The following is a 16,566-nucleotide window of genomic DNA, read 5'->3' as shown; positions in this document are numbered from 1 at the left end:
CTCCGAACGACTTGGATAATTGATATTACATTTATTGGCAATTTAATACCGCAATAAAAAATTTAAAGCTGCGTCCGGTTCCGAGAAACGGGAGTGTCTGCTAGCATAAGACTCAAGCCAGCAGACGCTTCGTGAAAACACGACCTACAGCTTCCGAACGACTTGGATAATTGATATTACATTAATTGGCAATTTAGTACCGCAAAAAAAAATTTAAAGCTGCGCCCGGTTCCGAGAAACGGAAGTGTCTGCTAGCATAAGACTCAAGCCAGCAGACGCTTCGTGAAAACACGACCTACAGCTTCCGAACGACTTGGATAATTAATATTACATTTATTGGCAATTTAATACCGCAATAAAAAATTTAAAGCTGCGTCCGGTTCCGAGAAACGGGAGTGTCTGCTAGCTTAAGACTCAAGCCAGCAGACACTTCGTGAAAACACGACCTACGACTTCCGAACGAATTGGATAATTGATATTACATTTATTGGCAATTTAATACCGCAAAAAAAATTTAATGCTGCGTCCGGTTCCGAGAAACGGGAGTGTCTGCTAGCTTAAGACTCAAGCCAGCAGACACTTCATGAAAACACGACCTACAACTTCCGAACGACTTGGATAATTGATATTACATTTATTGGCAATTTAATACCGCAAAAAAAATTTAAAGCTGCGTCCGGTTCCGAGAAACGGGAGTGTCTGCTAGCTTAAGACTCAAGCCAGCAGACACTTCGTGACAACACGACGTACAGCTCCCTAACGACTACAATAATTTATACCTTATTGATTGCCTAAATGTTTCGTTGTCCTGAAAAATATTTTCACTATACCAAAAGGAAAAATTAAATTTTATATTTTGCCGACCCTAATAAACATAAATTATAACTTTCCAAAATCAGTTAGTTGTATGTTACTGATTACTCAAAACTTAGCAACACTTAACTTGACTTAGAAGTCTGTTGAATTTTGATTTTCTATGTAAGTTCTAGGTGACGTTTACATTTTGAGATGCCATTTGTTTGTTTCCATTTCATTTTGACATACAGATTGACATTTATTGATTATGATGCCAGAGTGTATGCGATAAGTGGAGTATAATCGGTGCTAAATTGCCAAGTTTACGCCAAGTCAAGTCAAGTCTATGCTAAGTATCAGTAATGGGCCCTTAAATCTGAAGCCAGCAAACGCTTCGCGAAAACACGTATGAACATCCATGCATACATCTGTACACATGTACAATGTACATGTTAGCGCGCATACAATGATTTAAGTAATGCGTAAATTTAGTTGCATCAATATGTTGATTGTTTTTGTGTTGATGATGTTTGCAACTATAACGGTTTATGAAATACATGTCTGTCATCTTTCTTTCGAAAATCAGAGACAAGTTTGTGCATATTTCGTATTTGTATTTTCCCGGTTGCGTGCAGGATTTCTGATAACGGGTACATATGTATGTACATATGTGCTTTAGGGTGTTCCGAGAAAAACAACTTTTCAATTTCTATCCTCTCAAATGTTTCTATTTTATTAAAAACAAAAAACCCTTACCAAAGATGGGTCCTATAACTCCACTCTACAGGGTACGATATTTTTATTTTATTTTCCCATTTCGTTAACATGGGAACAACTATTTTTTGTCCAAACTTGAATTTACTCAACTTTTTACGAAAATCTTTTATGTGCCGTTTTGCCTAGTTTTGAGGTCTTGTACAGGTTACAAAAAGTTTTTATTTTGATAAAAAATTATTGTTAGCCCTTGAGCTCGATTCGAACCCGCGACCAAAAAGTTTTTATGATTTTTTTCTAATCATATCATTTGAAAACACTCTTGAGGTATTGAGACCTTAATTACGAATTTATGTTATTATTATATTGGTTTAGTTATGGCTATGTGAATTTATGCTTTATCATTTCAATACACTTTTTAAGTATGAAATAACTGTTTACACAATTTCGTCAAAGAACACAACTTCAAATGGCCACGACTTTTGGACAAAAATCGTAATTAAGATCTCAATATATTAAAGTGTTTATAAATGATATGATTAGAGAAAAAAATCATAAAAATTGTTTGTAGCCTGTACAAGACCTTAAAACTAGGCGGGAAATCCGTTTTTCGGGTACCACTTAGGGTGGAGTAATAGAACCAAACTTTGGTGAGGGTTTTATTTTTACATCAAATTGAAACATTTCAGAGGATAGAATTTGGACAAAATTTTTTTCGAACCACCCTAATATGCACTTTTTCATATGTACCCGTTAGCGCAGAGCTAGCTTAAGACTCAAGCCAGCTGACACTGCGTGAAAACACGACCTACGACTTCCGAACCACTTGGATAATTGATATTACATTTATTGGCAATTTAATACCGCAAAAAAAATTTAAAGCTGCGTCCGGTTCCGAGAAACGGGAGTGTCTGCTAGCTTAAGACTCAAGCCAGCAGACACTTCGTGAAAACACGACCTACGACTTCCGAACGACTTGGATAATTGATATTACATTTATTGGCAATTTAATACCGCAAAAAAAAATTTAAAGCTGCGTCCGGTTCCGAGAAACGGGAGTGTCTGCTAGCTTAAGACTCAAGCCAGCAGATACTTCGTGAAAACACGTCCTACCACTTCCGAGCGACTTGGATAATTGATATTACATTTATTGGCAATTTAGTACCGCAAAAAAAAATTTAAAGCTGCGTCCGGTTCCGAGAAACGGGAGTGTCTGCTAGCTTAAGACTCAAGCCAGCAGACACTTTGTGAAAACACGTCCTACGACTTCCGAACGACTTGGATAATTGATATGACATTTATTGGCAATTTAGTACCGCAAAAAAAATTTAAAGCTGCGTCCGGTTCCGAGAAACGGGAGTGTCTGCTAGCATAAGACTCAAGCCAGCAGACGCTTCGTGAAAACACGATCTACAGCTTCCGAACGACTTGGATAATTGATATTACATTTATTGGCAATTTAATACCGCAATAAAAAATTTAAAGCTACGTCCGGTTCCGAGAAACGGGAGTGTCTGCTAGCATAAGACTCAAGCCAGCAGACGCTTCGTGAAAACACGACCTACAGCTTCCGAACGACTTGGATAATTGATATTACATTAATTGGCAATTTAATACCGCAAAAAAAAATTTAAAGCTGCGCCCGGTTCCGAGAAACGGGAGTGTCTGCTAGCTTAAGACTCAAGCCAGCAGAAACTTCGTGAAAACACGATCTACGACTTCCGAACGACTTGGATAATTGATATGACATTTATTGGCAATTTAGTACCGCAAAAAAAATGTAAAGCCGTGTCCGGTTCCGAGAAACGGGAGTGTCTGCTAGCTTAAGACTCAAGCCAGCAGACACTTCGTGAAAACACGATCTACAGCTTCCGAACGACTTGGATAATTGATATTACATTTATTGGCAATTTAATATCGCAAAAAAAAAAATTTAAAGCTGCGTCCGGTTCCGAGAAACGGGAGTGTCTGCTAGCATAAGACTCAAGCCAGCAGACGCTTCGTGAAAACACGATCTACAGCTTCCGAACGACTTGGATAATTGATATTACATTTATTGGCAATTTAATACCGCAAAAAAAAATTTAAAGCTGCGTCCGGTTCCGAGAAACGGGAGTGTCTGCTAGCTTAAGACTCAAGCCAGCAGATACTTCGTGAAAACACGTCCTACCACTTCCGAGCGACTTGGATAATTGATATTACATTTATTGGCAATTTAGTACCGCAAAAAAAAATTTAAAGCTGCGTCCGGTTCCGAGAAACGGGAGTGTCTGCTAGCTTAAGACTCAAGCCAGCAGACACTTCGTGAAAACACGACCTACGACTTCCGAACGACTTGGATAATTGATATTACATTTATTGGCAATTTAATACCGCAAAAAAAATTTAATGCTGCGTCCGGTTCCGAGAAACGGGAGTGTCTGCTAGCTTAAGACTCAAGCCAGCAGACACTTCGTGAAAACACGACCTACGACTTCCGAACGACTTGGATAATTGATATTACATTTATTGGCAATTTAATACAGCAAAAAAAATTTAATGCTGCGTCCGGTTACGAGAAACGGGAGTGTCTGCTAGCTTAAAACTCAAGCCAGCAGACACTTCATGAAAACACGACCTACAACTTCCGAACGACTTGGATAATTGATATTACATTTATTGGCAATTTAATACCGCAAAAAGAATTTAAAGCTGCGTCCGGTTCCGAGAAACGGGAGTGTCTGCTAGCTTAAGACTCAAGCCAGCAGATACTTCGTGAAAACACGTCCTACCACTTCCGAGCGACTTGGATAATTGATATTACATTTATTGGCAATTTAATACAGCAAAAAAAATTTAATGCTGCGTCCGGTTCCGAGAAACGGGAGTGTCTGCTAGCTTAAGACTCAAGCCAGCAGACACTTCATGAAAACACGACCTACAACTTCCGAACAACTTGGATAATTGATATTACATTTATTGGCAATTTAATACCGCAAAAAAAATTTAAAGCTGCGTCCGGTTCCGAGAAACGGGAGTGTCTGCTAGCTTAAGACTCAAGCCAGCAGATACTTCGTGAAAACACGTCCTACCACTTCCGAGCGACTTGGATAATTGATATTACATTTATTGGCAATTTAATACCGCAAAAAAAAATTTAAAGCTGCGTCCGGTTCCGAGAAACGGGAGTGTCTGCTAGCTTAAGACTCAAGCCAGCAGACACTTCGTGAAAACACGTCCTACGACTTCCGAACGACTTGGATAACTGATATGACATTTATTGGCAATTTAGTACCGCAAAAAAAATTTAAAGCTGCGTCCTGTTCCGAGAAACGGGAGTGTCTGCTAGCATAAGACTCAAGCCAGCAGACGCTTCGTGAAAACACGATCTACAGCTTCCGAACGACTTGGATAATTGATATTACATTTATTGGCAATTTAATACCGCAAAAAAAATTTAAAGCTGCGTCCGGTTCCGAGAAACGGGAGTGTCTGCTAGCTTAAGACTCAAGCCAGCAGATACTTCGCGAAAACACGTCCTACCACTTCCGAGCGACTTGGATAATTGATATTACATTTATTGGCAATTTAGTACCGCAAAAAAAAATTTAAAGCTGCTTCCGGTTCCGAGAAACGGGAGTGTCTGCTAGCTTAAGACTCAAGCCAGCAGACACTTCGTGAAAACACGTCCTACGACTTCCGAACGACTTGGATAACTGATATGACATTTATTGGCAATTTAGTACCGCAAAAAAAATTTAAAGCTGCGTCCTGTTCCGAGAAACGGGAGTGTCTGCTAGCATAAGACTCAAGCCAGCAGACGCTTCGTGAAAACACGATCTACAGCTTCCGAACGACTTGGATAATTGATATTACATTTATTGGCAATTTAATACCGCAATAAAAAATTTAAAGCTGCGTCCGGTTCCGAGAAACGGGAGTGTCTGCTAGCATAAGACTCAAGCCAGCAGACGCTTCGTGAAAACACGACCTACAGCTTCCGAACGACTTGGATAATTGATATTACATTAATTGGCAATTTAATACCGCAAAAAAAAATTTAAAGCTGCGCCCGGTTCCGAGAAACGGGAGTGTCTGCTAGCTTAAGACTCAAGCCAGCAGAAACTTCGTGAAAACACGACCTACAGCTTCCGAACGACTTGGATAATTAATATTACATTTATTGGCAATTTAATACCGCAATAAAAAATTTAAAGCTGCGTCCGGTTCCGAGAAACGGGAGTGTCTGCTAGCTTAAGACTCAAGCCAGCAGACACTTCGTGAAAACACGTCCTACGACTTCCGAACGACTTGGATAACTGATATGACATTTATTGGCAATTTAGTACCGCAAAAAAAATTTAAAGCTGCGTCCTGTTCCGAGAAACGGGAGTGTCTGCTAGCATAAGACTCAAGCCAGCAGACGCTTCGTGAAAACACGATCTACAGCTTCCGAACGACTTGGATAATTGATATTACATTTATTGGCAATTTAATACCGCAATAAAAAATTTAAAGCTGCGTCCGGTTCCGAGAAACGGGAGTGTCTGCTAGCATAAGACTCAAGCCAGCAGACGCTTCGTGAAAACACGACCTACAGCTTCCGAACGACTTGGATAATTGATATTACATTAATTGGCAATTTAATACCGCAAAAAAAAATTTAAAGCTGCTTCCGGTTCCGAGAAACGGGAGTGTCTGCTAGCTTAAGACTCAAGCCAGCAGACACTTCGTGAAAACACGTCCTACGACTTCCGAACGACTTGGATAACTGATATGACATTTATTGGCAATTTAGTACCGCAAAAAAAATTTAAAGCTGCGTCCTGTTCCGAGAAACGGGAGTGTCTGCTAGCATAAGACTCAAGCCAGCAGACGCTTCGTGAAAACACGATCTACAGCTTCCGAACGACTTGGATAATTGATATTACATTTATTGGCAATTTAATACCGCAAAAAAAATTTAAAGCTGCGTCCGGTTCCGAGAAACGGGAGTGTCTGCTAGCTTAAGACTCAAGCCAGCAGACACTTCGTGAAAACACGTCCTACGACTTCCGAACGACTTGGATAATTGATATGACATTTATTGGCAATTTAGTACCGCAAAAAAAAATTTAAAGCTGCGTTTTATTTTTACATCAAATTGAAACATTTCAGAGGATAGAATTTGGACAAAATTTTTTTCGAACCACCCTAATATGCACTTTTTCATATGTACCCGTTAGCGCAGAGCTAGCTTAAGACTCAAGCCAGCAGACACTTCGTGAAAACACGACCTACCACTTCCGAGCGACTTGGATAATTGATATTACATTTATTGGCAATTTAGTACCGCAAAAAAAATTTAAAGCTGCGTCCGGTTCCGAGAAACGGGAGTGTCTGCTAGCATAAGACTCAAGCCAGCAGACGCTTCGTGAAAACACGACCTACAGCTTCCGAACGACTTGGATAATTGATATTACATTAATTGGCAATTTAATACCGCAAAAAAAAATTTAAAGCTGCGCCCGGTTCCGAGAAACGGGAGTGTCTGCTAGCTTAAGACTCAAGCCAGCAGAAACTTCGTGAAAACACGATCTACGACTTCCGAACGGCTTGGATAATTGATATGACATTTATTGGCAATTTAGTACCCCAAAAAAAATGTAAAGCTCTGTCCGGTTCCGAGAAACGGGAGTGTCTGCTAGCATAAGACTCAAGCCAGCAGACGCTTCGTGAAAACACGACCTACAGCTTCCGAACGACTTGGATAATTAATATTACATTTATTGGCAATTTAATACCGCAATAAAAAATTTAAAGCTGCGTCCGGTTCCGAGAAACGGGAGTGTCTGCTAGCTTAAGACTCAAGCCAGCAGACACTTCGTGAAAACACGTCCTACGACTTCCGAACGACTTGGATAATTGATATGACATTTATTGGCAATTTAGTACCGCAAAAAAAATTTAAAGCTGCGTCCGGTTCCGAGAAACGGGAGTGTCTGCTAGCATAAGACTCAAGCCAGCAGACGCTTCGTGAAAACACGATCTACAGCTTCCGAACGACTTGGATAATTGATATTACATTTATTGGCAATTTAATGCCGCAATAAAAAATTTAAAGCTGCGTCCGGTTCCGAGAAACGGGAGTGTCTGCTAGCATAAGACTCAAGCCAGCAGACGCTTCGTGAAAACACGACCTACAGCTTCCGAACGACTTGGATAATTGATATTACATTAATTGGCAATTTAATACCGCAAAAAAAAATTTAAAGCTGCGCCCGGTTCCGAGAAACGGGAGTGTCTGCTAGCTTAAGACTCAAGCCAGCAGAAACTTCGTGAAAACACGATCTACGACTTCCGAACGGCTTGGATAATTGATATGACATTTATTGGCAATTTAGTACCCCAAAAAAAATGTAAAGCTCTGTCCGGTTCCGAGAAACGGGAGTGTCTGCTAGCATAAGACTCAAGCCAGCAGACGCTTCGTGAAAACACGACCTACAGCTTCCGAACGACTTGGATAATTAATATTACATTTATTGGCAATTTAATACCGCAATAAAAAATTTAAAGCTGCGTCCGGTTCCGAGAAACGGGAGTGTCTGCTAGCTTAAGACTCAAGCCAGCAGACACTTCATGAAAACACGACCTACAACTTCCGAACGACTTGGATAATTGATATTACATTTATTGGCAATTTAATACCTCAAAAAAAATTTAAAGCTGCGTCCGGTTCCGAGAAACGGGAGTGTCTGCTAGCTTAAGACTCAAGCCAGCAGACACTTCGTGACAACACGACGTACAGCTCCCTAACGACTACAATAATTTATACCTTATTGATTGCCTAAATGTTTCGTTGTCCTGAAAAATATTTTCACTATACCAAAAGGAAAAATTAAATTTTATATTTTGCCGACCCTAATAAACATAAATTATAACTTTCGAAAATCAGTGAGTTGTATGTTACTGATTACTCAAAACTTAGTAACACTTAACTTGACTTAGAAGTCTGTTGAATTTTGATTTTCTATGTAAGTTCTAGGTGACGTTTACATTTTGAGATGCCATTTGTTTGTTTCCATTTCATTTTGACATACAGATTGACATTTATTGATTATGATGCCAGAGTGTATGCGCTAAGTGGAGTATAATCGGTGCTAAATTGCCAAGTTTACGCCAAGTCAAGTCAAGTCTATGCTAAGTATCAGTAATGGGCCCTTAAGTCTGAAGCCAGCAAACGCTTCGCGAAAACACGTATGAACATACATGCATACATATGTACACATGTACAATGTACATGTAAGCGCGCATACAATGATTTAAGTAATGCGTAAATTTAGTTGCATCAATATGTTGATTGTTTTTGTGTTGATGATGTTTGCAACTATAACGGTTTATGAAATACATGTCGGTCATCTTTCTTTCGAAAATCAGAGACAAGTTTGTGCATATTTCGTATTTGTATTTTCCCGGTTGCGTGCAGGATTTCTGATAACGGGTACATATGTATGTACATATGTGCTTTAGGGTGTTCCGAGAAAAACAACTTTTCAATTTCTATCCTCTCAAATGTTTCTATTTTATTAAAAACAAAAAACCCTTACCAAAGATGGGTCCTATAACTCCACTCTACAGGGTACGATATTTTTATTTTATTTTCCCATTTCGTTAACATGGGAACAACTATTTTTTGTCCAAACTTGAATTTACTCAACTTTTTACGAAAATCTTGTATGTGCCGTTTTGCCTAGTTTTGAGGTCTTGTACAGGTTACAAAAAGTTTTTATTTTGATAAAAAATTATTGTTAGCCCTTGAGCTCGACCCCGCGACCAAAAAGTTTTTATGATTTTTTTCTAATCATATCATATGAAAACACTCTTGAGGTATTGAGACCTTAATTACGAATTTATGTTATTATTATATTGTTTTAGTTATGGCTATGTGAATTTATGCTTTATCATTTCAATACACTTTTTAAGTGTGAAATAACTGTTTACACAATTTCGTCAAAGAACACAACTTCAAATGGCCACGACTTTTGGACAAAAATCGTAATTAAGATCTCAATATAATAAAGTGTTTATAAATGATATGATTAGAGAAAAAAATTATAAAAATTGTTTGTAGCCTGTACAAGACCTTAAAACTAGGCGGGAAATCCGTTTTTAGGGTACCACTTAGGGTGGAGTAATAGGACCAAACTTTGGTGAGGGTTTTATTTTTACATCAAATTGAAACATTTCAGAGGATAGAATTTGGACAAAATTTTTTTCGAACCACCCTAATATGCACTTTTTCATATGTACCCGTTAGCGCAGAGATCCTGCGCGCATGCCATTTGAAACATATCGAAATACAAACTTTTCTCTGATTTTCGAAAAATAGTAGAGCGAGATGTATTTTAGAAACCGTTATAGTAGCAAACATATCAGTTTGTGCTAACACATACACAATCAACATATTCATGCAAATAAATTTACTCATTACTCAAATCATGTGTAGTAAGTATGCTCGCTACCTTGAATGTATGTTCCAGCGTTGCCACTCGCCAATTTTTTTTTGTTCCAAAAGTGTATCATTCCTGAAAATTTGTATCAATTCGTTTTAATAGATTGATACATAGTTTTTGAGTCATTTCGTCTGAATTTTATATAATGTGTGAAACAAAATTCTGAAATTAATAATATTTAAAACAAAACATCACCGCACTATTTTGGCTAAACGGATCACACAACTGAATTTTATAAAATTTTACCAACGCTCAGTTTTAAATAAATGTCGCTGTTATACGTTTTTTAACAAACACTACTTATTTTAAACAAAACTAATACCAACAAAATAATTATGTAGAAGAAATACGGTTTATCTATATATGTAATATAGATACTTACTTACTTAATTGGCGCTTAACCGTCTAAACGGTTATGGCCGTCCAACAAGGCGCGCCAGTCGCTCCTTCGCTCCGCCAACCGGCGCCAATTGGTCACACCAAGGGAGTTTAAATCGTTTTCCACCTGGTCCTTCCAACGGAGTGGGGGCCGCCCTCTACCTCTGCTTCCATAGGCGGGTTCCGATAGAAACACTTTCTTGGCCGGAGCATCATCTTTCATTCGCATAACATGGCCTAGCCAGCGCAGCCGCTGCGTTTTAATTCGCTGGACTATGTTGATGTCTGCGTATAGCTCGTACAGCTCATCATTAAATCTTCTTCGGTACTCGCCATCGCCAACGCATAGAGGTCCATAAATCTTTCGAAGAACTTTTCTCTCGAACACTCCCAAAGCCGCTTCATCTGCTGTTGTAATGGTCCATGCTTCTGCCCCATATAGCAGGACGGGTACGATAAGTGACTTGTAGAGTATGATTTTCGTTCGCCGAGAGAGGACTTTACTTTTCAATTGCCTACCTAGTCCAAAGTAGCATTTATTGGCAAGATTGATTCTTCGCTGGATTTCAGTGCTGATGTTGTTGCTAATGTTGATGCTGGTTCCCAAATAAACGAAGTCTTTTACTATTTCGAAATTATGGCTGCCAACAGTAGCGTGGTTGCCAAGGCGCATATGCGCTGACTCTTTGCTCGATGACAGCAGGTACTTCGTTTTGTCCTCATTCACCATCAAACCCATCTTTACCGCTTCTTTTTCCAGCTTGGAGTAAGCAGAACTAACAGCGCGGGTGTTTAGGCCGATGATATCAATGTCATCAGCATATACCAGTAATTGCACGCTTTTATAGTATATTGTTCCAGTGCGGTTAAGTTCTGCAGCTAGTATAATTTTCTCCAGCATCAAATTAAAGAAATCGCACGATAGGGGGTCACCCTGTCTGAAACCTCGTTTAGTTTCGAACGGCTCGGAGAGGTCCTTCCCAATTCTGACTGAGCTGATGGTGTTGCTTAACGTCATTTTGCACAGCCGTATAAGTTTTGCGGGGAAACCAAATTCAGACATAGCGGCATATAGGCAGCTCCTTTTCGTGCTGTCGAAGGCGGCTTTAAAGTCGACGAAGAGGTGATGTGTGTCGATTCTCTTTTCACGGGTTTTTTCCAAGATTTGGCGCATTGTGAAAATCTGGTCGATGGTAGATTTACCAGGTCTGAAGCCGCACTGATAAGGTCCAATCAGCCGGTTCACGGTGGGCTTCAATCTTTCGCACAATACACTTGAAAGGACCTTATATGCGATATTAAGTAGGCTGATTCCACGATAGTTGGTGCATTTTGCAGTATCCCCCTTCTTGTGGACTGGGCAAAGAACACTTAGATTCCAACCGTCGGGCATGCTTTCGTCCGCCCATATTTTGCTAAGAAGCTGCTGCATGCGCCTTACCAACTCCTCGCCGCCGAACTTGAATAGCTCCGCAGGCAATCCATCAGCGCCCACGGCCTTGTTGTTTTTCAATCTGGTTATTGCTATTCTAACTTCGTCATAATCGGGAGGGGGGACATATATTCCATCATCATCGATTGCGGGATCGGGTTCTTCATCTCTGCGCGGTGAATTGCTGCCTCCATTTAGGAGAGCAGAGAAGTGTTCCCTCCATAATCTAAGCACTCTCTGGACATCAGTTACAAGGTCGCCGTTTTCATTCCTACAGGAGTTTGCCCCGGGCTTAAAACCTTCCGTCTGTCGCCGTATTTTTTGGTAGAATTTTCGGGCGTTATTCCTGGTGGCTAGCAGCTCAAGCTCCTCGCACTCACGCCTTTCTGCTTCTGCTTTTTTCTTCCTGAAAAGGCGTCTCGCTTCCCTTTTCAACTCACGATAGCGTTCACACACTCCTCTTGTCGCGCTCGCTTTTAACGTAGCCCTGTAGGCAGCGTCTTTTCTTTCGGTTGCAACGCGGCATTCTTCATCATACCAGTTGTTTTTTCGTGGCCGCCGGTAACCAATTTTTCCTCGGCGGCAGTATGAAGTGCTTTGGAGATATGCTCCCACTGCTCCTGTATTCCTTCAGGATGAGTTGTGCCCTCAGAGAGCAGGTGTGAGAGTCGAGTTGCGAAATCATTGGCAGTCTGTTGTGATTGAAGCTTTTCGACGTCTAGCTTTCCTTGTGTTTTTTGTTCCTTGTTTTTAGCCGCGTTGAGGCGGGTGCGTATTTTGGCTGCAACGAGATAATGGTCCGAATCGATGTTAGGTCCTCGGATCGTTCGCACATCTAAAACACTGGAGGCATGCCGTCCGTCTATCACAACGTGATCGATCTGATTGCGAGTATTTCGATCAGGAGACAGCCATGTAGCTTGATGTATCTTTTTATGCATGAACCTTGTGCTTGATATGACCATGTTTCGAGCACCGGCAAAGTCAATCAGCCTCAGTCCGTTAGGAGAAGTTTCATTGTGTAGGCTGAACTTTCCGACTGTAGGGCCAAAAACACCTTCTTTGCCCACCCTGGCGTTAAAGTCGCCAAGCACGACTTTTATATCATGACGGGGGCAGCGCTCGTATGTGCGTTCTAATTGTTCATAAAAAGTGTCTTTCACCTCATCGTCTTTCTCCTCTGTCGGCGCATGGGCGCAGATGAATGATATATTAAAAAAATTTTGCTTTTATTCGAATAGCGGCGAGACGCTCGTCCACAGGCGTGAACGCCAGCACTTGGCGACAAAGTCTCTCTCCCACCACGAATCCGACGCCGAAACTGCGCTTATTCGCATGGCCACTCCAATATATGTCACAATTTTTGATCTTCTTTCTTCCTTGCTTCGTCCAACGCATTTCTTGGATGGCGGTGATGTCAGATTTTGCTTTGACGAGGACATCAACCAGCCGGGCATCTGCACCAATCCCATTCAGGGAGCGGACGTTCCAGGTGCATGCCCTCAATTCATTGTCCTTCAAACGTTTGCCATGGTCGTCATCAATAGAGAGTGTATTTATCCGAGGCTTGTTGTTATATTTCATTGGAGTATGGTTTTACGTGGCGGGTCCCAAGCCCAGCGCACAACCCGCTCAGCGGGGGTGAAAATATTACTTGGCACGTTTATATAGCGAGCCGCTTGCTTGTAATATAGATATAAAGGAAAAAATAAATATCATTCTAAAATTTGATTTACTATAAAACTGCATATTCAAACATTTTTTAGAAATCTTACTGAAAATGTGTAGTTCCCATGACAGGGACAGAGCTTCAATCTTCCAAAATAAAATGTATACATATCAAATTTTTTGTATATTTGTATCCACTCATTAAAAATGTATTCAAATAAATACAATTCTATCCAAACGGCAACCCTGGCATGCACATTGTACATATCTGTTTTCATATGTACGCACTAGGGTAGATCTCCTGCTATCTCATGCTATTAGAAAATATTGTCTAGGACAACGAAAAATTTAGCCTGTAAAAATTGCAGGTTTTAATTTTAATGTTAAGATGTGCATCATGCGAATCTATTTTTCTATTACAAATTACATGGGGAAATTTTATTCGATGTGTACCTACGCTTTAATGACGTTTACTTAATGATCCGGTCTTATAGCGTTTTCTTTTCTGGCAAAAGTGTTATTATTTTTGTACGCAGCGCCAGAGTTATAAATATATTTTGTTCTATTCTAAAATCAGGTAAAGCCTTTACGGGGTATTTCGTTCTTTTGTGTAATTGTTGCCTGCTCGCAACGCAAAAGCGTTACTCTTTTACCCTGCAAAAAATGGCGGTGTCGCAGAACAACCCTGCTAAACCACCTGATCGTGGCAATTTATTTTCATAACTTCACAAATTTTTAGCGGCGAAAATTTAAATGCAGGAAATAATTCTGTGTGCGTTTTTGAAAATCAGCTAATAAACGGGGTAGCCATTTATGTTCTTTGCATGCACTATAAATGTTGAAAATTTCCTGTGGTAGGAGTAACTCTATTAAGGCTTTACCATTTATCTTGTTTGGTTGATTTTCCGACAGGTTGGATAAATGATGTATATTGGAACGCTTTTCCGTCATCCCTTGTCAAATTTGGTTTTGAGACAAACCGGTTTCGGCGTTGTGCCATCGTCAGAGTCGATTTTCGTTCTGATCTGTTGTTGTCGTTTGTCCTGTATTTATAGTTCGTAGGTATATGAGCAGGTATTGTCAAATTGATGCTTGCGTATATTTAGTTATGTGTATGTGCTGTGTGTTCATTCAGAACCGAGGGTGGTTTACTAATCGATTTGTGTGGCTGACTGGGGTAGGTAGAAATCTGTGATTTTAGTCGTTTGACCTTCTTTGTCGGTTTTTTGTTTTGGTGTGTTAATTGTTTTGTGTTTATTTGTTGTTGTGTGTTTGTCTGTTGTACCTGTGTGATTAAGTTGTTTCCTGTAAACAAGTTTTAAAGGCTCGAATATTGTGTCAGAAATTATGTTTATCTGTTTGTTTATTATTCTACCGTCGAATGTTTTCTGTTTGTAGATTTCCATGTTTTCGAGTACGTTGAGACGTCGGCCCTTTTCCTGTATGTGAAGAACCCTAACTGTTTTATTGATGTTTGCTGGGGAGCATTCATTCTCGACCATGTGATTCGCGAAGTTAGACTCGGGTATAATGTTTTGATTCCGTATTTTTTTGTTGTAATCTCTAATATGTTCTCTGAACCTCGTTCTTATTTGCCGTCCTGTTTGTCCTATGTAACTATGCTGGCATCCGCAGGTAAGCTTGTATACGCCGTGGCTGCTAAACGGATCCTCTGAGTTAATGTTAGTTCTTAGTTTTCGCCCTAGATTGTTCGATGTTTTGAATGCTGTGTTAATGTTATATTTTTTAAAGAAGTTTGCCAATTTATATGTTGCTTTTCCAGTATATGTCATAGTCGTCCTTTTCATTATTTCTTTTTGGTTCTCCATTTGTCCTTCTAAGCTTATCTACTAGTGCTTTTTTATATCCGTTGTTTGCAGCGATATTATATATGACCTCAAGTTCTCTCTTATATGCCTCTTGTGTAAGCGGTGTTCTTTCAAGTCTATGTACCAAGTGCCTTAATGCTGCATTTTTATGCTGTTGAGGGTGATTTGAGGTATTGTGTATTATTGTATCGGTGGCCGTTGACTTTCTATATATGTCATAGTTAAATCTTTTGGCTTCTTTATCAATATTTATCGTGAGGTCTAGATAGTTGATTCCTCCGTCTTTTTCGGTTTCCATTGTAAATTTTATATTTCCGTGCTGCTTGTTGAGGTACTCCAGTACAAGCTCTTCGTTATTAGTAGTTAAAACGCATATTATGTCATCCACGTATCTAGCATAAAATGACACGCCTAATTTGGACTTCAGCTCCTGTATGTACTTTTCTTCCAGATTTTGCATGAACACTTCCATAAGAATTGCTGATGTGGGGCTTCCCATTCCAAGACCGTTTGTTTGTCTATATATTTTATTGTTGAATTGAAAATAGTTTTGACGTAAAGTGGTTCTTAGCGTATTTGTGATTTGCATACTTTTCACTTTGTTTTTTGTGTTATGAACTATTGTTGAGCTAACTATGTCCAAAGTCTCCGATAGTGGTATAGATGGGTATAAATCTTTTATGTCAAAAGATACCAATTTGCTCTTTCTTGTTAGCGCTACGGTCTCGAGTCTCTCTATTAGTTCTGTTGTGTTAGCTATTGCATATTCGTTCCTTAGCTCCAGAGTATCTATCAATATCGTTTTTAAATATTTGGACAGTTTGTAACATGGTGCCGATTTAAAGTTAATGATGGGCCTCATTGGCGTGTCCGGCTTGTGGATTTTTGGTAGCGCAACCAGTGGAGGAGCCGAAGGGTTCATTTGGACCAATCTATGTGCCATGTTAGAATCTACTATATTGGTTGCATTCTTTATAGCAACTTTGATTTGTTTTTGGTACTCATCTGTGGGATCCTCTCTCATTCTACGACATTTCATTTCCTCTATGAGATCCTCGGTTTTAGATATATATTGCTCTTTTTCGATAAGCACAGTGGTGTTTCCTTTGTCCGCTTTCGTTGTGACAATATTGTTTTTCCTTAGTTTATGCCGTAGATTCTTTATTGTTTTCTCCTCTGTATTCGATTTTTGTCTTTCCTGTGCTTTCACCTCCTTTTTTATAATTTCTCTGCACATGTGTCTTGCGTGCTCCTGTTCTTCCTGTGGTATCAATGATAT

This window comes from Eurosta solidaginis, chromosome 5 (assembly GCF_040869045.1).
Source record: "Eurosta solidaginis isolate ZX-2024a chromosome 5, ASM4086904v1, whole genome shotgun sequence".
Lineage (NCBI taxonomy): Eukaryota > Metazoa > Arthropoda > Insecta > Diptera > Tephritidae > Eurosta > Eurosta solidaginis.
The sequence above is the reverse complement of the archived record's forward strand: the minus strand, read 5'-3'. Positions refer to the sequence as shown.